Below are 23,430 nucleotides of genomic sequence, written 5' to 3'. Positions count from 1 at the left end.
TAAACCATGGTAGATATATGGAAACATGCCCAGTTACAGACACTAGATACACACAGATACTCTTCCTTTGTACAACACCTGTGCTCAAGAACAGCTGTGTGTATAAATCACACATCTATAAAGCTGAAACATTTAGAAATGCACTAAGGGAGGTTCTATTTCAAGAAACCCTGTACTGTTTATTTTATAACACAAATATTCATCCTCAGAAATTATTTCTTTTGAAAGACTGTACCTTGAATATAATAAGCATTAAATCAGAAGAGAGAGGCACAATCAAATTTAAAAAACAGGACTTTAAAAACAGAGAGAAGTTTTAGCTATTTTCTTTTTTTTTTCCCAATATATGAAATTTATTGTCAAACTGGTTTCCATACAACACCCAGTGCTCATCCCAAAAGGTGCCCTCCTCAATACCCATCCCCCACCCTCCCCTCCCTCCCACCCCCCATCAACCCTCAGTTTGTTCTCAGTTTTTAACAGTCTCTTATGCTTTGGCTCTCGCCCACTCTAACCTCTTTTTTTTTTTTCCTTCCCCTCCCCCATGGGTTTCTGTTAAGTTTCTCAGGATCCACATAAGAGTGAAACCATATGGTATCTGTCTTTCTCTGTATGGCTTATTTCACTTAGCATCACACTCTCCAGTTCCACCCACGTTGCTACAAAAGGCCATATTTCATTCTTTCTCATTGCCACATAGTATTCCATTGTATATATAAACCACAATTTCTTTATCCATTCATCAGTTGATGGACATTTAGGCTCTTTCCATAATTTGGCTATTGTTGAGAGCGCTGCTATAAACATTGGGGTACAAGTGCCCCTCTGCATCAGTACTCCTGTATCCCTTGGGTAAATTCCTAGCAGTGCTACTGCTGGGTCACTAGGGTAGGTCTATTTTTAATTTTCTGAGGAACCTCCACATTGCTTTCCAGAGCGGCTGCACCAATTTGCATTCCCACCAACAGTGCAAGAGGGTTCCCGTTTCTCCACATCCTCGCCAGCATCTATAGTCTCCTGATTTGTTCATTTTGGCCACTCGCACTGGCGTGAGGTGATATCTGAGTGTGGTTTTGATTTGTGTTTCCCTGATAAGGAGCGACGTTGAACATCTTTTCATGTGCCTGTTGGCCATCCGGATGTCTTCTTTAGAGAAGTGTCTATTCATATTTTCTGCCCATTTCTTCACTGGGTTATTTGTTTTTCGGGTGTGGAGTTTGGTGAGCTCTTTATAGATTTTGGATACTAGCCCTTTGTCCCATATGTCATTTGCAAATATCTTTTCCCATTCCGTTAGTTGCCTTTTAGTTTTGTTGGTTGTTTCCTTTGCTGTGCAGAAGCTTTTTATCTTCATAAGTTCCCAGTAATTCATTTTTGCTTTTAATTCCCTTGACTTTGGGGATGTGTCGAGTAAGAGATTGCTACGGCTGAGGTCAGAGAGGTCTTTTCCTGCTTTCTCCTCTAGGGTTTTGATGGTTTCCTGTCTCACATTCAGGTCCTTCATCCATTTTGAGTTTATTTTTGTGAATGGTGTGCGAAAGTGGTCTAGTTTCAACCTTCTGCATGTTGCTGTCCAGTTCTCCCAGCACCATTTGTTAAAGAGACTGTCTTTTTTCCATTGGATGTTCTTTCCTGCTTTGTCAAAGATGAGTTGGCCATACGTTTGTGGGTCTAGTTCTGGGGTTTCTATTTTATTCCATTGGTCTATGTGTCTGTTTTTGTGCCAATACCATGCTGTCTTGATGATGACAGCTTTGTAGTAGAGGCTAAAGTCTGGGATTGTGATGCCTCCTGTTCTTCTTCAAAATTACTTTCGCTATTCGGGGCCTTTTGTGGTTCCATATGAATTTTAGGATTGCTTGTTCTAGTTTCGAGAAGAATGCTGGTACAATTTTGATTGGGATTGCATTGAATGTGTAGATAGCTTTGGGTAGTATTGACATTTTGACAATATTTATTCTTCCAATCCATGAGCAGGGAATGTCTTTCCATTTCTTTAAATCTTCTTCAATTACCTGCATAAGCTTTCTATAGTTTTCAGCATACAGATCTTGTACATCTTTGGTTAGATTTATTCCTAGGTATTTTATGCTTCTTGGTGCAATTGTGAATGGGATCAGTTTCTTTATTTGTCTTTCTGTTGCTTCATTGTTAGTGTATAAGAATGCAACTGATTTCTGTACATTGGTTTTGTATCCTGCAACTTTGCTGAATTCATGTATCAGTTCTAGCAGACTTTTGGTGGAGTCTATCGGATTTTCCATATATAATATCATGTCATCTGCAAAAAGCGAAAGCTTGACTTCATCTTTGCCAATTTGAATGCCTTTGATTTCCTTTTGTTGTCTGATTGCTGATGCTAGAACTTCCAACACTATATTAAACAACAGTGGTGAGAGTGGGCATCCCTGTCGTGTTCCTGATCTCAGGGAAAAAGCTCTCAGTTTTTCCCCATTGAGGATGATGTTAGCTGTGGGCTTTTCATAAATGGCTTTTATGATGTTTAAGTATGTTCCTCCTATCCCGACTTTCTCAAGGGTTTTTATTAAGAAAGGGTGCTGGATTTTGTCAAAGGCCTTTTCTGCATCGATTGACAGGATCATATGGTTCTTCTCTTTTTTTTTGTTAATGTGATGTATCACGTTGATTGATTTGCGAATGTTGAACCAGCCCTGCATCCCAGGAATGAATCCCACTTGATCATGGTGAATAATTCTTTTTATATGCCGTTGAATTCGATTTGCTAGTATCTTATTGAGAATTTTTGCATCCATATTCATCAGGGATATTGGCCTGTAGTTCTCTTTTTTTACTGGGTCTCTGTCTGGTTTAGGAACCAAAGTAATACTGGCTTCATAGAATGAGTCTGGAAGTTTTCCTTCCCTTTCTATTTCTTGGAATAGCTTGAGAAGGATAGGTATTTCTCTGCTTTAAACGTCTGGTAGAACTCCCCTGGGAAGCCATCTGGTCCTGGACTCTTATTTGTTGGGAGATTTTTGATAACCAATTCAATTTCTTCGCTGGTTATGGGTCTGTTCAAGCTTTCTATTTCCTCCTGATTGAGTTTTGGAAGAGTGTGGGTGTTTAGGAATTTGTCCATTTCTTCCAGGTTGTCCAATTTGTTGGCATATAATTTTTCATAGTATTCCTTGATAATTGTTTGTATCTCTGAGGGATTGGTTGTAATAATTCCATTTTCATTCATGATTTTATCTATTTGGGTCATCTCCCTTTTCTTTTTGAGAAGCCTGGCTAGAGGTTTGTCAATTTTGTTTATTTTTTCAAAGAACCAACTCTTGGTTTCGTTGATCTGCTCTACAGTTTTTTTTAGATTCTATATTGTTTATTTCTGCTCTGATCTTTATTATTTCTCTTCTTCTCCTGGGTTTAGGCTGCCTTTGCTGTTCTGCTTCTATTTCCTTTAGGTGTGCTGTTAGATTTTGTATTTGGGATTTTTCTTGTTTCTTGACATAGGCCCGAATTGCAATGTATTTTCCTCTCAGGACTGCCTTCGCTGCATCCCAAAGCGTTTGGATTGTTGTATTTTCATTTTCGTTTGTTTCCATATATTTTTAAATTTCTTCTCTAATTGCCTGGTTGACCCACTCATTCGTTAGTAGGGTGTTCTTTAACCTCCACGCTTTTGGAGGTTTTCCAGACTTTTTCCTGTGGTTGATTTCAAGCTTCATAGTATTGTGGTCTGAAAGTATGCATGGTATAATTTCAATTCTTGTAAACTTATGAAGGGCTGTTTTGTGACCCAGTATATGATCTATCTTGGAGAATGTTCCATGTGCACTCGAGAAGAAAGTATATTCTGTTGCTTTGGGATGCAGAGTTCTAAATATATTTGTCAAGTCCATCTGATCCAATGTATCATTCAGGGCCCTTGTTTCTTTATTGACCATGTGTCTAGATGATCTATCCATTTCTGTAAGTGGAGTGTTAAAGTCCCCTGCAATTACCACATTCTTATCAATAAGGTTGCTTATGTTTATGAGTAATTGTTTTATATATTTGGGGGCTCCGGTATTCGGCGCATAGACATTTATAATTGTTAGCTCTTCCTGATGGATAGACCCTGTAATTATTATATAATGCCCTTGTTCATCTCTTGTTACAGCCTTTAACTTAAAGTCTAGTTTGTCTGATATAAGTATGGCTACTCCAGCTTTCTTTTGGCTTCCAGTAGCATGATAAATAGTTCTCCATCCCCTCACTCTCAATCTAAAGGTGTCCTCAGGTCTAAAATGAGTCTCTTGTAGACAGCAAATAGATGGGTCTTGTTTTTTATCCATTCTGATACCCTATGTCTTTTGGTTGGCGCATTTAATCCATTTACATTCAGTGTTATTATAGAAAGATACGGGTTTAGAGTCATTGTGATGTCTGTATGTTTTATGCTTGTAGTGATGTGTCTGGTACTTTGTCTCACAGGATCCCCCTTAGGATCTCTTGTAGGGCTGGTTTAGTGGTGACAAATTCCTTCAGTTTTTGTTTGTTTGAGAAGACCTTTATCTCTCCTTCTATTCTAAATGACAGACTTGCTGGATAAAGGATTCTCGGCTGCATATTTTTTCTGTTTAGCACACTGAAGATATCATGCCAGTCCTTTCTGGCCTGCCAAGTTTCAAAAGAGAGATCAGTCACGAGTCTTATAGGTCTCCCTTTATATGTGAGGGCACGTTTATCCCTTGCTGCTTTCAGAATTTTCTCTTTATCCTTGTATTTTGCCAGTTTCACTATGATATGTCATGCAGAAGATCGATTCAAGTTATGTCTGAAGGGAGTTCTCTGTGCCTCTTGGATTTCAATGCCTTTTTCCTTCCCCAGTTCAGGGAAGTTCTCAGCTATAATTTCTTCAAGTACCCCTTCAGCACCTTTCCCTCTCTCTTCCTCCTCTGGGATACCAATTATGTGTATATTATTTCTTTTTAGTGTATCACTTAGTTCTCCAATTTTCCCCTCATACTCCTGGATTTTTTTATCTCTCTTTTTCTCAGCTTCCTCTTTTTCCATAACTTTATCTTCTAGTTCACATATTCTCTCCTCTGCCTCTTCAAGCCGAGCTGTCGTGGTTTCCATTTTGTTATGCATTTCGTTTAAAGCATTTTTCAGCTCCTCGTGACTGTTCCTTAGTCCCTTGATCTCTGTAGCAAGAGATTCTCTGCTGTCCTCTATACTGTTTTCAAGCCCAGCGATTAATTTTATGACTATTATTCTAAATTCACTTTCTGTTATATTATTTAAATCCTTTTTGATCAGTTCATTAGCTGTTGTTATCTCCTGGAGATTCTTCTGAGGGGAATTCTTCCGTTTGGTCATTTTGGATAGTCCCTGGAGTGGTGAGGACCTGCAGGGGACTTCCTCTGTGCTGTGGTGTATAACTGGAGTTGGTGGGCGGGGCCGCAGTCAGACCTGATGTCTGCCCCCAGCCCACCGCTGGGGCCAAAGTCAGACTGGTGTGTGCCTTCTCTTCCCCTCTCCTAGGGGCGGGATTCACTGTGGGGTGGCGTGGCCCGTCTGGGCTACTTGCACACTGCCAGGCTTGTGGTGCTGGGGATCTGGCGTATTAGCTGGGGTGGGTAGGCAAGGTGCACGGGAGTAGGAGGGGCAGGCTTAGCTCACTTCTCCTTAGGTGATCCACTTCAGGAGGGGCCCTGTGGCAGCGGGAGGGAGTCAGATCTGCTGCGGGAGGTTTGGCTCCTCAGAAGAACAGAGTTGGGTGTTTGCGTGGAGGGAGCAAGTTCCCTGGCAGGAACTGGTTCCCTTTGGGATTTTGGCTGGGGGATGGGCGGGGGAGATGGTGCTAGCGAGTGCCTTTGTTCCCCACCAAACTGAGCTCTGTCGTCGGGGGTTCAGCAACTCTCCCTCCCTTTGTCCTCCAGCCTTCCCGCTTTCTGAGCAGAGCTGTTAACTTATGACCTCCCAGACGCTAAGTCCCGCTTGCTGTCGGAACACAGTCCGTCAGGCCCCTCCGCTTTTGCCAGCCAGACTCGGGGGCTCTGCTTGGCCGGCGAGCCGCCCCTCCGCCCCGGCTCCCTCCCGCCAGTCCGTGGAGCGCGCACCGCCTCGCCGCCCTTCCTACCCTCTTCCGTGGGCCTCTCGTCTGCGCTTGGCTCCGGAGACTCCGTTCTGCTAATCCTCTGACGGTTTTCTGGGTTATTTAGGCAGGTGTAGGTGGAATCTAAGTGATCAGCAGGACTTGCGGTGAGCCCAGCGTCCTCCTACGCCGCCATCTTCCTCAGCAATCTTTAGCTATTTTCTTAAAGAAGTGTTGAGGAAAATTTACACTTAATATTATCACAGTAATTATTATATATTATATATTAATATGTAATAAATAATATATTAATAATCATTAATAATATAATATAATAATATGATATATATTATGTATCATATAATATATATAATATATAGCACAGTATTATATATATATATTTGTAATTTGTAATCCTTAACAACTACTAGTCCCTGCCAGCTAAATAATATATAATATATAATATATTAATAATTAATTATTTATTAATAATGTGTAATAATATATATTATATATTTATTATATGTATAATATATTATATATTATGTATAATATATACATATAGCACAGTATATTATATATATATATATATATATATATATATTTGTAATTTGTAATCCTTAACAACTACTAGTACCTGCCAGCTAAATAACACCAAGTTGAAAGATAAGCAAGGAAGAGGGCATAACGTGTTTATCTAGGTCTAACCTCAGAGTTAAGGCAGAAAAATTTCTCAATTGTTCACGTGATGAAAACCAACAATAACTGTGTTTTCTTTGAAAAGTATATGCAATACATATTTATATGTTGAAATATAGCTTTCCATTTTTAAATTTAGAAATTTGCTTTGCCTGAAAAAGAAAAAAGAAACAATTTAGGCCAATCTATGTGTGGTTGTTCCCTATCACTGCTATAATAAATTACCACAAATTATTTGGCATAAAACCACACAAATTAATTATCTTACAGTTCTGGATGTCAGAAGTCCAAAATTGTTCACACTGAGCTAAAGTCAAGGTGTCAATAGGGCTGGTTCTTTCTGAAATCTCTAGGAGAGAATGAATCCCTTTCCTTGTCTTTTCCAGCTTCTAGAGGCTGCCTGCATTCCTTGGTTCGTGGCCTCCTTCAAGCACTCACATCTCTCCAACCTCTGTTTCTTCCCTCATCACATGTCCTTCTCTTCACTCTGACCCTCCTGCCTCCATCTTATAAAAACACGTGAGATTACATTGGACCCCCTGTATAATCCAGAGTAATTTTCCTATCTCACGATTCTTAATCACATCTGCAAAGCCCTCTTTGCAGTGTAAGATAATATATTCACAGCTACAGGGATTAGGACCTGGACACCTTTGGAGGTTGCGGGGACATTATTCTGTCAATCACACTGTGTTAGAAGGTCATTAAGATACTACTACCAAATTTGTTACTCTGTCTCCTTCTCAATGCATAACTGAACGATTTAATTTTCACCTTTGGAATCAAAATTAGTCTCTAAGAATGTTTACCTAGCATTTACTGAACACCTTCTACCTAGCAGGTACTATGCCAAAGTACTTTGTGTATTACCTACGTATTTAATCCTTACAACAAACCTATATTATTCATTTTATCTCACTGTACACATGAAGAGATTGTAACACAGAGTGTTAAATTAGTTGTTCAAGATTCTAAATCCAGCAAAGAACTGTGCCATGTGACTCCAGAGCTTATCCTCATGACCCTTTTCATTTTTTTTGCCTTCCCAAGAAATTAGCAAACAATTCTCATATGCAAATTAAAAGTATGCTTACAATACACGAAACTACCCCAACCATGGTGTGGCCACAGGACAGAAGCACTAGAAGTAAGGCAATGCTCCTCCTTAGAAAACTGGTGGTATCTATTTACAACTGACAGAATATATATCAGGAATTCTCATTAAATCAACTCTGCAGTTTAAATAGAGCATTAATATATGACAAGTGAAAATTCTTGAAGCCACTTTGCTTTTATTCACATGTGTGCATGCTGGGGGCACATTGCTAGGACTTTACTACCTAAATATTATTTAGTCTAATCATATTGCCTTCCCTCCATGCCACCCCCCCTCCAACGAACACTACAAATTGAGTAGTGTTTTGGGGAAAGTAAAGATGAGAGTTCCCTTTACCACCATGCACCTGAGGGCAGCCACACTCTTAGAGAATAGACCATAAACTACCTCTCATCCAAATGCTGCCCCATGCTTTAAATCTCTAAGAACCTCATTAGCACAAAAACAGTCTTCTCTTTTGTTCTTTTTATCAGTATTATAATGAAATAATTTAAATAAATACATACATACATACATACATACATACTTACATACTTTTTACTTCCTATTTGTCCCTTGGTAGATTCTTAGAGCTCCATGGGAATCAGAACTGTTATCTGTCTTATTTACCACTCTAGGATAGCAATGAATAGAATGCATGGTAGACTGTATGCAGACTGTATTTACTGACAGATGGAAACAGAGAAGGAAGAAAGGGAGAAAAGAAGAGAGGGAAAAAAAGAAAATCCAGTCACTAATTTAGGTCTAGAGAAGAAATAGTGATGCACAGGTGTGCATGAAAACTAAAAATGAGACAAAAGTACTCAGAATGCCTCCCGAGTTTAGAGCCATGAGCCAGCTACAGAGCAGGTAAAGTTCAGAAGGGAAACATCCATTGATTTCACTTCCCTTTGCAGAATCTGGCCCATCCTGTTCAAAGTGGGGGTGAACTTCATAAAGAACATCAAAATATTATGCTGGCCTTGAAGGAAGAGAGAAAAGTAAGTTTTTGAAATGGAGACTCCAAGTAAAGAAGGCAGGGTGGGGAAGTTGGGCAGGGCAGGAAAAGAGCACTCAATAAGCACTAAATTTTTTTTTTAAATGTTTATTCATGTTTGAGAGAGAGAGAGGGCGGGGGCTGGGCAGAGAGAGAGGGAGACACAGAATCTGAAGCAGGCTCCAGGCTCTGAGTTGTCAGCACAGAGCCCAACGCAGGGCTCAAACTCCAACTATACACCGTGAGATCATGACCTGAGCCAAATTTGGATGCCTACTCAGTCACCCAAGCCCCCCTGAATCAGCATTTTAAAAGCCAACTTTTTGGTATGTCAGTTATGGCAATTGTTTAGTTTTCTCCCACTTGGATTGTTATGCAAATTAAGAGCTTGGATTGTGTCTTTTATCTTTGAAATTCAGCCGTTAATAAATAACAAACAAGGGGCACTTGGGTGGCTCAGGTCATGATCTCATGGTTTGTGAGTTCAAGCCCCACATTGGGCTCTGTGCTGTGCTGACAGCTCAGAGCCTGGAGTCTTCTTCAGATTCTGTGTCTCCCTCTCTGCCCCTGCCCTGCTTATGCTCTCTCTCTCTCTCTCTCTCTCTCTGTCTTAAAAATAGACATTAAAAAATAAATAAATAAAAATAAATAAATATATATTAAACAAGTGAATCATGGTGAAAACGAACAAAGGCCACGGTGGAAATAACCCAGCAATATGGGTCCAGGCCTCAGAGGAGTAGGTGCCTAGAGAAGATCATCAGAGTAAGCATTACCGAGAATGGATGCCTGGCCCAAGTCTTGAAAAATCAAAACAGGATTTCCAGACCTAGAAGGAGGAAGGAGTATTCTTTTCAGATGAAGTAGGCTGTGCAAAGAAGGAAAAACTTAACAGAACATAGGGTGTTCTGAGAACTACATGTAACCGAGGATGGAGGGAATGAATTATAGAAGGATATGGTTGGGCTGGTGAGAAGTGACAAGAAAGAGGTAGGGGTGAGAGTTCTTGAGTCTTATGCTAAAACCAGGAGAATATTTAAGGTTATGTAGGCAGCCAACGTGACTAGATCACTTCCCCCAGCTGTGTAGCAATTGAATTGTAAGGGTTCAGGGATGGGGATTCTTTTAGGTTAAGAGAAAGGCAATAGCAAGAGTTTGGGCAAAATATCATGAGCACCCAAGCCAATGCACTGCCATCGAGAATTTCGAGCAGAAGATGGTGGTTAGGTTGAAAGGTAAGACACAGCCACTGACGTCTTCCAGGTTGCAGGCTAGAGTGAGTAGGTTATGCCATTCACCAGGTCAGGTGAGAAAAAGCAGAAAGAGATTGGAGAAGTGAGGGAATGAGTGAGGAGTATAGTTCAGATGTATTGAACTGGAGGCACTGCTGGATAATAACAAGTAGCATTATTCACTGCTAGCTCTGTGCCAGGCACTCTTCTCAATGTTTCACACGTGATCTTGAACTTCAAATGACATGCTGTATGTATATAAACACTTTTTGGGGAAAGCATGAAGTGCGACATTATTGTGTGCATTATATTTATGTCTTCTTTTCTATTTTTGCCATGTTTAGGAGAGTAAGTCACTAGCGCTTTTTGGTTTTTTTCTTTTTTCCAAGCCAAGAAAATCACATTGTAAAAAACCCGAGAAGATGATATAAACCAATAAAAATGTCATTTATTACTCTTTTTACAAAATGACTTAATGGGACTATATTTTTAAATGCTTCTAAAATAATGCCTTCCTATGTAGCCAGTCTCATGAATCGAATATATATTTAAAAACACGTCATTAATTCCATAGGCACAATATTTGAATACAATTTTAAATTACTGCCTCTTACTTTTGCTCGGTTTTCCTAAGTGTGAAGGTCTCTCTCTGGCATGCAGGTGACTAAGAGCAGCCTGACCCCATTAGCTGCTCCAGATGTTGCCCCACTATGGAAATCAGTGTCTTTGTGCAGCATGAATATTCATCATTTCTCCAGCTCACATTTGCTCTTCTTTATGGCTTTCAGTCTGTACCAGAGAACAAGTAGCTTTCCATGCTTCAGTAGAACATACTGTTCTAGAACTACCATGTTTCACGTTATACTGATATCTTTACTGGAGTTAAACAGGTCTATTGGGTAAACTGTTTACCACTGAAGAGAAGCTCTATGGTAGCAAAAAACAAAACAAAACCCTGTTGAATTTGTTGAATTATAAATGAGATACTGAATATGAAAAATAATGAATTCTACATTTTTCTCATCTGAGGGCAAAGGCCATGAAAGTCCACTAATGCTGCAAATGAAATTATCTTGTGCAATCTGGTCCTCAGGAATGAAAACAAATGGAAGAAAAGGCCAGTTTGAGTATCTAAGAACAAAAAAATTAAGACACTGCAGATTCTAGCCAATTAAATATATTATTATTCAAGTAGTTTAGAGTCGTAGAGAGAATTCTGAATTTAGAATCAAGGACATAGGGTTGAGTGCTGCTCTATTGCTGGTATGAATTCGGACATCTCTGTAATCCTCAATTTCCTAATCAATGCTCAATGGCATTTATGTATTTTGCAGACATTAAGCATGCATTTTAAAGTTATTGTGTACACTGAAAATTCGTATGATATATATTTAAAAAAATACTCATCATAGGATGAACTCTAGGTTAATGATTTTATTGGAAATGACAAAAAAATAACAGCCTGTTTTCCAAATGTATCCATGAACCATCAAAAACACACTTGCCACTATTCTAATTTTTATCAGAATAATAGCGATGACATACCAAATGCAAACCCTTACTTCATAACAATTCAGTTTAAGGAAATATGATGATAATGGCATTGACACTATGCATTTGTAAAGTTCTGTTTATCATACGAGTTAACTTGGGGAAAGAAAACCGATCTTGTCAGACAAGACTTCCTTGGCCATCTTAAATATAATAGGATCTGAACATTCTCTCCTCCAAATTATTTTCATTCTAACCAATTTTCACCGCCTTAAACATTATGCTTAATTACTTAATTGTATATTTCCTGCCCTTCTTCACTAGAGTACAAACCCCAGGAGAGCAGGGATCATAATTCAATATTAATAAATGTTTGTCCCTAGTATCTAGACCCATGACTGGCACAAAGGAAGTCCTCAGTAAATATTTGTTGGATTAATGAATTTCTTTCTGCTAGATATTATATTATTTTAATGTGTGTTTTCTTATTTAATTCTTGTATTTACCCTTTGAACTAGGTAATCACAGTAGAAAAATACTTAAGTAATACTTTATAGATGCCAGGCAATATTCTCAGGACTTTACTCAAATAGAGTAATTTCATTCTCAGAGAACCTATAAAGTATCCTCGCTTCACAGATAAGGCAATGGAGGCCCAGATAAGTAAAATGACTTGCCCAAGTTCATTTACCCAGAGTGGTTGAACCCAGATTTTCACCTAGCCAGTGTGACTCTAGTGACCATGCTGCCAACTACTTCCTTACAGGCCTTTCCATTTGTATCTTACATGTAAGGGCCTGAGGCTGAGAACACTGGATGGAAACTGTACCATTTCCTAATGTGTGTTTTATAATCATGCTGTATTTGTCTATCATTACAAAGTTTCACAATCAATGACTGCTATGATGTAATAAAAATGAGTACAGGAAAATACTTCAGAATCATGTCTAACACTAGTCATATTTATATGAGTTCTTTAAATGTAGAGAATTAGAGCAGAAGAAGGCCTTGAATGTCACTCAGTTTCACGGCTGTCATTTTACAGATGAGAAACTGAGACTCAGTCAGGGACATTGACAGTCTTTGGTCACTTGGGATGTTAGTTGGCATTCCAGTTGGAGGATCTTTCTCTTGGGCAGACTGCTTTCAAATGAGTATTTCAGGGCATAATTTTTCAACTCCAGTCTTTCCTGATTGCCTTTTACTAATGAGACATAGATGCTATGGTGTTAAGCACTAGACAAATAATAAATGGAACAGAAAATAAAGCATACAGAAGGAGGAGGACAATGGTCTCTTCACCTCATTGTGCTTAACGATTAAGCTGTGCATCCTCACGGAAGCATTTCAGAAATGATGACAGAATGTATTTCGCCAGCATCTGTCAATATATGTTTTCAGATTTTAAGATTACTGAACTTATTGTATTAGCTGTACCGTTTATTAGCTCTACTATTTATTTGAATAAAGGAACTCTACCTGCAGCAATAATTTTCTTTTTTACTTTTTTTTGTTGTTTTTTTTTAGATGAGCTAGATGACAAAAGTAGACCTAGCACAAATATTTAGTGTCCACATGTCAGAATAAAACAATTTTTTTTATTTGAGAGAGACCATGAGCGGGAGAGTGGGGCAGATGGAGAGAGAGACAGAACCTTAAGCTCCATGTTAAGCGTGGAGCATGATGCAAGGCTTGATCTCACAACCATGAAATCATGACTGTGAGATCATGACCTGAGCTGAAATCAAGAGTAAGACACTTAACCAATTGAGCCAGATCGTTTTTTAATGTTTATTTATTTTGAGGGAGAGACAGAGCGTGAGTGGGGGAGGAGCAGAGAGAGAGGGAGACACAGAAACTGAAGCAGGCTCCAGGCTTTGAGCTGTCAGCACAGAGACCGATGCAGGGCTCGAACTCCTGTACCATGAGATCATGACCTGAGCCAAAAATCTCATATATCAAAAGAACCAAGACTATCCCCTGGAGTTCACTGTAATGGGAAATGGCAGACAGAGGAAAACCTTCACCTTTGGAACACCTCAGCTTAGCATTTATCATACTACATTAAATTGGCTAATTAGAGTCCCAAATCAAGAGGTTCTGTGGCACAATGCTTATGAGCTATTGCTCTTGGGGTGTCAAGGTGGCTCAGTCAAGAATCTGACTCTTGATTTCAGGTAATGATCTCACGGTTCATGGGCTCGAGCCCCACGTAAGGCTCTGTGCTGACTGCACGGAGCCTGCTTGGAATTCTCTCTCTCCTTCTCTCTCAGCCTCTCCCCTGCTCGTGTGCATGCTCTCCCTCAAAAATAAATGAATAAACATTAAGAAAATAATAATAAAAGAGCTAGGGCTCTGGAATAGGAAATATGGGTTTAAATTCTAGCTTTGTAACCACAGCCAAATTATCTAACTCCTCTGTACCTGGACCATCATATGTCAGATAAAGGGGTATCCACCCCAGATTTTGTTTAAGTAGGCTTGTGTCCACCAGTGCAGAGCCCAATGCAGGGCTTGAGCTCACAACCCTGAGACCAAGACATGAGCTTAAAGAATCAGATGCTGGGGCACCTGGATGGCTCAGTCAGTTAAACGTCTGACTTCGGATCAAGTCATGATCTTGCAGTTTGTGAGTTTGAGCCCAGCGTCGGGCTCTGTGCTGACAGCTCAGAGCCTGGAACCTGCTTCAGATTCTGTGTCTCCCTCTCTCTCTGCCCCTCCCCTGCTCATGCTCTGTCTCTCAATAATAAAAATAAATGTTAAAAAAACTTTTCTTTAATTAAAAAAAAAAGAATCAGATGCCTAATTGACTGAGCCAAACAGGCACCCCTCCACATGTCAGATTTTATAATGGGCACAACTGTTTCATTTGTTCACTCACCAGGTATTCATCCTGCTAGGTATTGTTCCATGTGCTGGATACAGAGCGATGAATAAGTTAGACAAATATATATATATATATATATATATATATATATATATATATATGTATATATATACACACATACACACACACACATATACACATATATGTATATATGTATATACATATATGTATATATACATATATATATATATATATATATATATATATATATATATATGGCATACTATCAGAAAAGAAGAGCTATCAGAAAAATAAAACAGGATTGAGGGAATAGAGAAACTACTTAAAAATTTTTTTTAATTGAGAATATTTGGCGCACAATGTTATAATAGTGCCAGATGTGTAAGTGATTCAACATCTCTCTATATGCTGTGCTCTGCTCACCACAGCTGACTTACCGTCTGTCCCCATACAACACTATTACAATATCATAGACTATATTCCCTATGCTGTATCTTTTATCCCTGTGATTTATTCATCCTATAACTGGAAGCCCATCTCTCCTACTTCCTTTCACCCATTTTGTCCATCCCTCCACCCTCTTCCTCTCTGACAACCATCAGTATTTTTATCAGTTATTTTTATAATTACATTCTCTCTATTTGTAGGTCTGATTCTGCCTTTTGTTTGTTTATTCACTAATTCTGTTTTTTTTTAGGTTCTATGTATGATTGAAATCATATGATATTTGTCTTTCTCAATCTGACACAATCTCTCTTCTTTCACTTCACATAATACCATCTAGGTCCATTTATGTTGTTACAAATGGAAAGAGCTTATCTTTTTTATGGCTGCATAATATTCCACCACACACACACATACACACACACGCACACAGACACACACACACACACACACACCAACACCTCTTAAAAAACTATTTTTGACAGGGTGTTCTGAGCTGGTCCCATTTGAAGAAGTGACAGACAACAGATTAAGGGACTTGTCTATAAGAACATCTGGGGAAAGAGTACAGACTATATTGGAGATGTGAACAAGCTTGCCAACTTTGAGAAATGGCAGGAAAGTCAGTGTGACAGAAGGGAGTCAGGTAAAAGGAGAATGAAGGGAGACAGTTGCTAAAGTATCTGGGAGTCAGACTGCAGAGATGCTTGTAGTCACCGATGTCATAAGAACTTAGGAGTTTTAAAAAAAAAGACCTTAGGAGTTTGTTTTAAATGTTTATTTATTTTGAGAGAAAGAGGAAGAGCAGGGGAGGGGCAGAGAGAGAGAGGGAGACAGAGAATCCCAAGCAGGCTCCATACTGTCAGCACAGAGCCCAATGTGGGGCTCAAACTCACAAACCATGAAATCATGACCTCAGCTGAAATCAAGACTCAGATGCTTAACCGACTGAGAAGTTTGTTTTAAAATAGGAGTAGTCCATTTTGGTCCAATAGCAGACAGAGTTGGATTAACCTGGCTTCAGATTTTGCAAGTGAATATAATGTACAAGAAAGGCTCCATCAGCAGATCAAAAATAATGAGGAATTCCTGAAGGCAGAAAACAAAGAGCTGCTGATAAAGAAACCTGAAAAAGCAAAACTGTTGAGATATCCCAGATGAAGATATCAGAAAAGAGAAGAGAAGAAAAACAAAGAAAAGAAAAACAAAGAAAAAAGAAAAAGAAAAAGAAAAAGAAAAGAAAAAAAAGAAAAGAAAAGAAAAGAAAAGAAAAGAAAAAAGAAAAGAAAAGAAAACAAAGAAAGGAGTTCAAACATTTGGGGCAAGAGCAACCAGTTATATGGGAGCCCTGAAGGAGCTCCCATCTCAAAATCAACAGATGTAGAGTGGATCTTAGAAATTAATTAACTGCCTTTAGGTCATCTGGGGGGAATTGCGTCCCCTACTCCCTTCACCTGCTTCTGTATGCAGTGTAGTGGGCACTGATTACTTTTCACTTAGGTGAAAACTTCAAGAACATCTTCTAAATAAAATGGTATTACAACTCCTAGACTCTGGATCTGAGAGAGATGCACAGGAGAACTTAAGGCATGTCAGAGCTGCCACAAGAGACACAAGGAAAAGGGGAAGAAAAATACACCAAGAAACCTACGTATAAAATAGTTTACACCCACCTCTGCCCACATAAAGCCTTCCTTTACAGACATTAAAAGGGTAATTAGCCAACCTGCCTCCTCCCTGCCCGTATACCTATAAGGGTGTCTTGATTTTTGACATACATCATCTATTTACACAAAGTTCTTGGTCAGTTTTCCATCCACAATTCTGAAAGGATGGACAGGGGTGGAGGATGGAACTAAAATATTTCAGAGAAAAAAAACCAATAAGGAATGAGAATTAAATTAATATCAGACTTCTCATCAGCAATCCTTTTGTCTTCCAGACTGTGATGGAAAATTTATTGAGTCTACTCTCACATTCCCAACCAAATTTAACATATATATTAAATATATACATTTAATATATATAAATATAAATATGAATACATTTATATGAATATATTTACTCATTATATAAAGATATATTATATCATATTTATATAATAAATAATTATAATATGTATAATATATAATTATATATAGTATATAACATTAATTATATATAAATACATATTATATACGTGTATGTGTGTATATATACATATATATAAATATATATGTATGTGTATATATATATATATGTATATATATATATATATATGAACTAATCAAACAGTACCAAGGGATTTTAAGAAAGGAAATGATATGGTTACAAGGAGACTGATGTGTGTATATGCCCAGAAAACTCTAAGATGACAAGAAAAAAAAGGAAATCTGACTTTGATGATATTCTTTTTCAAGTGTTCCAGGTTTAAATATATGGGTTCTATTTCCTTTTCTCTGAGTCTAATCATAGCAACAAATTCTCCTATGAACTTATCATGACACTATAATGATATTTATTGACAGTATTCAGAATCAATTTACAGGAAAAGCTAGGAAGATCATTATAGTTACTAAACTGAATTACTACTCTAAGTTTTTCTATTTTTTTAAAGTTTATTTATTTTTTTTGAGAGAGACTGAGACAGCCCAAGTGGGGAGAGAATCCCAAGCAGTCTCCACACTGTCCATGCAGAGCCCAATGTGGGATTCAAACCCACAAAGCCATGAGATTGTGACCTGAGCCAAAACCAAAGACTCTGACACTTAACTGACTGAGCCACACAGGCACCCTAAGTTAATAAAGTTTTATCATAAAATAATAATTGAATAGACATCATCAGGTGAAAGAAATGTCACATAGGAGAATTTTTTATCATTCATTGTAGGGATTCAAATAAAATATCAAAGTTAATGGGTCAAAAATGAAATGTTATAAAAATAGACTAATCCTAATCTCTGACAAGGTAAATTGCAAGTAGGGTAGGACGGTGAATAACACTTTTAAGTGTCGTATTTTACCCTTCAGTAATATTTGTCTGTATGTAGTTATGTGAATTCACTACTTATGTAAAATATAAAAGCTATTTTTAAAGTTTGGCTATTTGTATTATTTATTACTAGTCCTCTGGTAACAAATCTCAAAGGAAAAAAAAACTGCTTAATCGACTCTTCACCTTCTCAAGAAGAATCAAATAGTTCTTGTGTACTTCTTAGTACAAGAAATGTGGGTAAAGGCTAAGTATACTGACAACATTCTGTCTTGTAATAAATACTCTAAACTAAAAACCAAAGAGTGGCAACCCAGGGAAGTTTTGATCTGCAGAAATGTTTTATTTAGCCATCATAGATTTTTCTTACTTTTTCATTTTAACTAAAATGTCACTTAACATTTAAAAATTCACATAAAATTCTGTATTTCTGGCATACTTTGAAAACTCAGGAAGCTTTACAAAGTGGTCTCCCAGGGTTCTCCCAGCAACAAGTGCCTGGAACCCCTGGAGTCAAAACTGCTGGTTGGGGACCAGTACCAATATTTCACCGAAGCATTCATCAGAAACACCTGGAGGGTCTGTGCTGACAGATTGCTGGGCCCCACTCTCAGAGTTTCTGATTCAGTAGGTTTGGGACGGGGCTGATGAATGAATGTATTTCTAACAAGGTCTCAGGTGATGCTGATGCTGCGGGTGAGGGGATCACACTTTGAGAACCACTGGATTAGACCGCATTTCCTAGTTACTGCTGCCCTCAACCTTTCTGAATCACTCATGTACCTAGCTCACCACTATTTAGGTTTGGGTTCCCTACTTTAAATCTTACTTGAAATAACTTTTTAAATTAATAGGCAGTATTTCTCATTTGGAAAAAGCCCATCTTTCACAAGTAAGGGGAACCACCAAATATTTGGTCATATTGGAGCATACAATGTAAAAGTAACCTTTGAGTTGTTTTGGAAGCATTTGCATTAACAAAAAGGTTATTAAAAAGGATAAAATTGTTGTACTGACTTTCTTTCATACATCCTGGCTAATTTTCATTTACTTAAAACTATACATGCCAATCACTAGCTGCAGATGAACCTGGATTCATGGCCTCCTTCCTCTCACCAACCACTGTGCCTTGGGTAACAAACTACATTTGTCTATGCCTCAGGTTCCTTACCCACAAAAATGAGGATGCAATACTAATGGCACTTTTGTCTTAATGACGTTGGTGAGGATTAACTGAACTGGTACTCACAGAGCTCCTAACCTAATGCTCAGGACCTGTCATGGTAACTATGAAATTGATGATTCTGATAAAAGTCAGGTTGTCCAACCTCAAGTCTTGTGGCTTCAAACATGCTAGCAAATGTGAATTGTTTTTATAATTATATAACAGAGTTATCGAGCATCATTGAATTCGTTTTATACAAAAGAATTTCTGAATTTCTTGGTTTGCCAGAGGCAGATTTAACACTTAAGTGGATAATTCCAATAATGGTGGGGAACTCTAGTATTGTGTACTAGAGTACAAGTTTATAAAAAAACAGGAAAAAAAAGGAAATAGCAGAAATAGCAAATGGAGGTTGGAATCAAGTGATAAAAACAGGGTTGGTAACTGCTATATTGTATAACTGAGACCAAACTTTATGAACAGCCAAATTCTTCTCCATTTTAGCATTGCTGGTAGAAAGGTGGTTGAGAGAACAAACTTGCCAGTAAACTTCATGGATATTTAGTACATGGCTAAGATATTTCAATAACATGATAACAGACATTGGAATAATTAGTAATATCTAGATGTTTGAATTGCTTTCCAACACAGATATGTTGTGTGAAAAAAAATGGAAAAAACAGTGGAAGTGGGCAGGAACACAGAGAAGATGAAGTATCTAAATTATCCAAGTCTATTGGATACACATAAATACTAGTTCTATTCTGACATGAGGGCATGACCTTTCAGTTTTACTTTATCCTTGTTTTTGTTGAAACTAATGATTTATAAGAGGGACATGATTAGAGGACACTTCTTACGGACCTTTAAAAGTATTTTCAGTTTCATGAGGCATGTCTTTGACTAGAGATGCTACATTTGGCTTCCAAATAACATTTTACAAAACAAAAGTAATAATCAGAGTCACGGTAGTATTTGCTCATTTTCCACACTGTAGTGTTAAGAAAACATATTTCAAGCTTCTTCAGCAAGACGTTAACATTAGTGTTAAAACAATATAATTATCTGGGTTGTACGGAATGATGAAAGAACAGCCCACTCTGGGGCTAGTCCCCTCTTTCTGGATCTGAATGGTACTTGAGCTAGGCATAAAGATCACTAGAATCACTTTGTGACTGATTTACTCACCCCTTAGAAACATTTTGATGAAGTTGTTATTTTCACTCAGTGCTCAACATGGATTATAAATGAGAAGCTTCCCCTTTAGACACAGTGAAACAAAGAACATTTAAGAATACTAGCTGAGATATCAGAAGACCTGAATTGTAGTTTTGGCTCTAGTATTCAATACTGTGTGACAATAATAAGTCGATTACTTCTACAGACTTTAGTTTTCTCATCAATGACATGACAGTTTTTTATTTTTATTTTTTAAGTTTCTATTTAAATTCAGTTACCATACAGTGTAATATTAGTTTCATGTGTACAATATAGTGATTCCATACTTTCATACAATACCCAGTGTTTGCCACAAGTGCACTCCTTAATCCCCAACACCTATTTAACCCATCCCCCCACCCACCTCCCCTCCAGTAACCATCAATTTGTTCTTTATAGCAAAGAACAAAGAGAGTCTGTTTTTCGTTTGCCTCTCTATTTTTTCCCTTTGCTTATGTGTTTTGTTTCTTAAATTCCACATAGGAGTGAAATCATATGGTATTTCACTGATTTATTTCACTTAGTATAATATTATCTAGCTCCATCCACATCATTGCAAATAACAAGATTTCATTATTTTTATGGCTAATATACCATTACACACACACACAAACACACAAACACATATGTACATTATATACATACATACATACATACATACATACCACCTTTTCTTTATCCATTCATCAGTGGATGGACAGTTAGGCTGTTTCCATAATTTGGTTATTATAGATAATGCTGCTATAAACATTGGGATGCATGTATCGCTTTGAACTAGGATTTTTGTATTCTTTGGGTAAATACCTAGTAGTGCAATTGCTGGCTCTTAGGGTCATTCTATTTTTAAATTTCTGAGGTGCCTCCATACTGTTTTCCATAGTAACTGCACCAGTTTGCATTCCTACCAACAGTGCAATAAGGTTCCCCTTTTGCCACATCCTTGCCAACACCTGTTGTTTCCTGTGTTATTGATTTTAGCCATTCTGACAGGTGAAGTTGTATCCCATTGTAGTTTTGATTTGTATTTCCCTATTGATCACTGAGGTTGAGCATCTTTATGTGTCTGTTGGTCATGGATGTCTCTTTTGGAAAAATGTCTATTCATGTCTTCTGCCCTTTTTTAATTGGATTATTTCTCTTTTGAGTGTTGAGTTTTACAAGTTCTTTATATATTTTGGATATTAACTCTTTATTAGGTCATTTGCAAATATATTCTCCCATTCTGAAGTTTGCTTGTTAGTTTTAATGATTGTTTCCTTCACTGTGCAGAAGCTTTTTTATTTTGATGAAGTCTCCAAGTTTATTTTTACTCTTATTTCCCTTACCTCAGGAGACATATCTAGGAGGAAGTTGCTATGGCTGAAGTCAAAGAAGTTACTGCCTGTGTTCTCCTCTAGGATTTGATGGTTTCCTTTCTCACAGGTCTTTCATACATTTTGATTTTGTTTTTGTGTATGGTGTAAGAAAGTGGTCCGGTTTCATTCTTCTGTGTGTTGTTGTCCAGTTTTCCCAACACCACTGAAGCGACACTCTTTTTTCTGATGGATATTCTTTCTTGCTTTATTGAAGATTAATTGACCATATTGTGGGTTCAACACGACAGTTTTTTTAAAAGTTATTTTTGAGAACACTTCTAATGATAAAATTTTTATTTTATTTTAAGAAAACAAAAATTACATTCAACATGGTATTGTAAATACATAATGGTATTTATTAAAGAATATAAGCTGGGGCACCTGTGTGGCTCAGTTAAGTGTCCAACTTCAGCTCAGGTCATGATCTCACACTTTGTGAGTTCAAGCCGCACATTGAGCTCTGTGCTGGCAGCTCAGAGCCTGGAACCTGCTTCAGATTCTGTGTCTCCCTCTCTGTCTGCCCCTCCCTCACTCACACTGTGTCTCTGTCTCTCTCAAAAATAAATAAACATCAAAAAAATTCTTTAAAAAAAGAACATAAGGTGACAAACCTAAAACTAGGTTACTTACTTGAAAAAAACATTATTCTTGTTTATAATTCTAACTTGGAAGGACAGAGTTACTTTGAGATGACAGCAAATGATGACAGTTTTCATCAAGGTATAGAACTTTCACCATTTAAAATAGTGATTGGGGCAGAGAATACAGTTGAAAGAACTACAAAATCCTTACCCACTTTAGAAATTCACCAACTGTGCTTGTTTATTGACATAGCAGAGTAGAATTATTACTCCCAGCTCAGTTTTTTTCTTCTTCATCAACAGGTCATAAAGAACTCCCTGGGAGTCCCAGGTGCAGACTGAATGAGACCCTGGCAGTGAGGATCACGTAGACCCACTGAGGATGTACGGTTTGCTTGTGCCTTCAAGATGAGGTCTGAGAGATACCATAAGAGATAAATTGCATGCCCCCACCTTTAGCGGGTTGTGAATTAAATGTAATGGGTTGCAGCCAGAACTTGAAGATTAACTAGGATCAAATAGAATAAAAACATCACAGTGTACTGTATATAGTAAAAGTATTTTTGTGTTGGAAAACTTTTTTTTTCAAATATGTGTGTATGAGTGTATTTATGATGACAGTATTTCTCACTGTGGATCTTAGACCAAATAGTTTGAAAAATACTCTTCTAAATGATCAAATGGCATGGAGCACATCTGAGTGTGTGACTAAACAAACACAAGATCTGGTAGGATCTAATGTATGATGGTCAGTTTGAGCCCCACATTCCCCTGATTCACTCTTCCGGTTAACACCTGAATCCAGGAGCAAGCTAGAAACTCCTTCTCACAAATACAGTAACTTGCCATAAAGAGGGTGGCTTTGTTGGGAACTGAACGGAACACTGATTCCCTTATGGGGCTTACCATGGATTATGAAGCATCCTGATCGTCTGAGACTCACGAGTCATTGTACTTGCTGTTTCATAAGGACCCAGTTATCATTTGTATTGCCGGCTGCCTAACGGAGAGTCTTCTCTCGCTCCTAGTGCCACTGAAAGTTGGCAGCTCTTCAGGCCACCTGGTAAAAGGGTCAAAGCGGGACACCAGATGTGGTCAAAACCTCTAGACTCTGAAGGTCCTCACCAATGACGTTGTCTTCTTCCAGTTTTTTAGTGTCCTTGTGTTTTAAGTTTGTCTCTTATAAACAGTATATGAATGGAATTTTAATAATCCATTCTAATAACTGCTTGCTTCCAAAAGGCAAATTTTTGTGTTTATATACATGTGCATATTTCAATTAGTTTTACC

The 23,430-nt window shown here is 37.9% G+C and overlaps 1 long non-coding RNA gene across 1 annotated transcript in view; it reads left to right on the top strand.

Annotated features, from left to right (window-relative positions):
* The window catches only part of LOC122240162, a 34,679-nt gene extending 12,042 nt beyond the window's left edge, over positions 1 to 22,637 (top strand). Inside the window, exons 2-3 of the long non-coding RNA XR_006219522.1 lie at positions 8,756 to 8,839; positions 22,444 to 22,637. This is a non-coding gene — a long non-coding RNA (uncharacterized LOC122240162). The remainder of the gene's footprint in view (positions 1 to 8,755; positions 8,840 to 22,443) is intronic.
* The last annotated feature ends 793 nt before the right edge of the window (positions 22,638 to 23,430 follow it).

The sequence above is a fragment of the Panthera tigris genome, chromosome B4, assembly GCF_018350195.1.
Source record: "Panthera tigris isolate Pti1 chromosome B4, P.tigris_Pti1_mat1.1, whole genome shotgun sequence".
NCBI classification, from domain to species: Eukaryota; Metazoa; Chordata; class Mammalia; order Carnivora; family Felidae; genus Panthera; species Panthera tigris.
The sequence above is the reverse complement of the archived record's forward strand: the minus strand, read 5'-3'. Positions and strand labels throughout refer to the sequence as shown.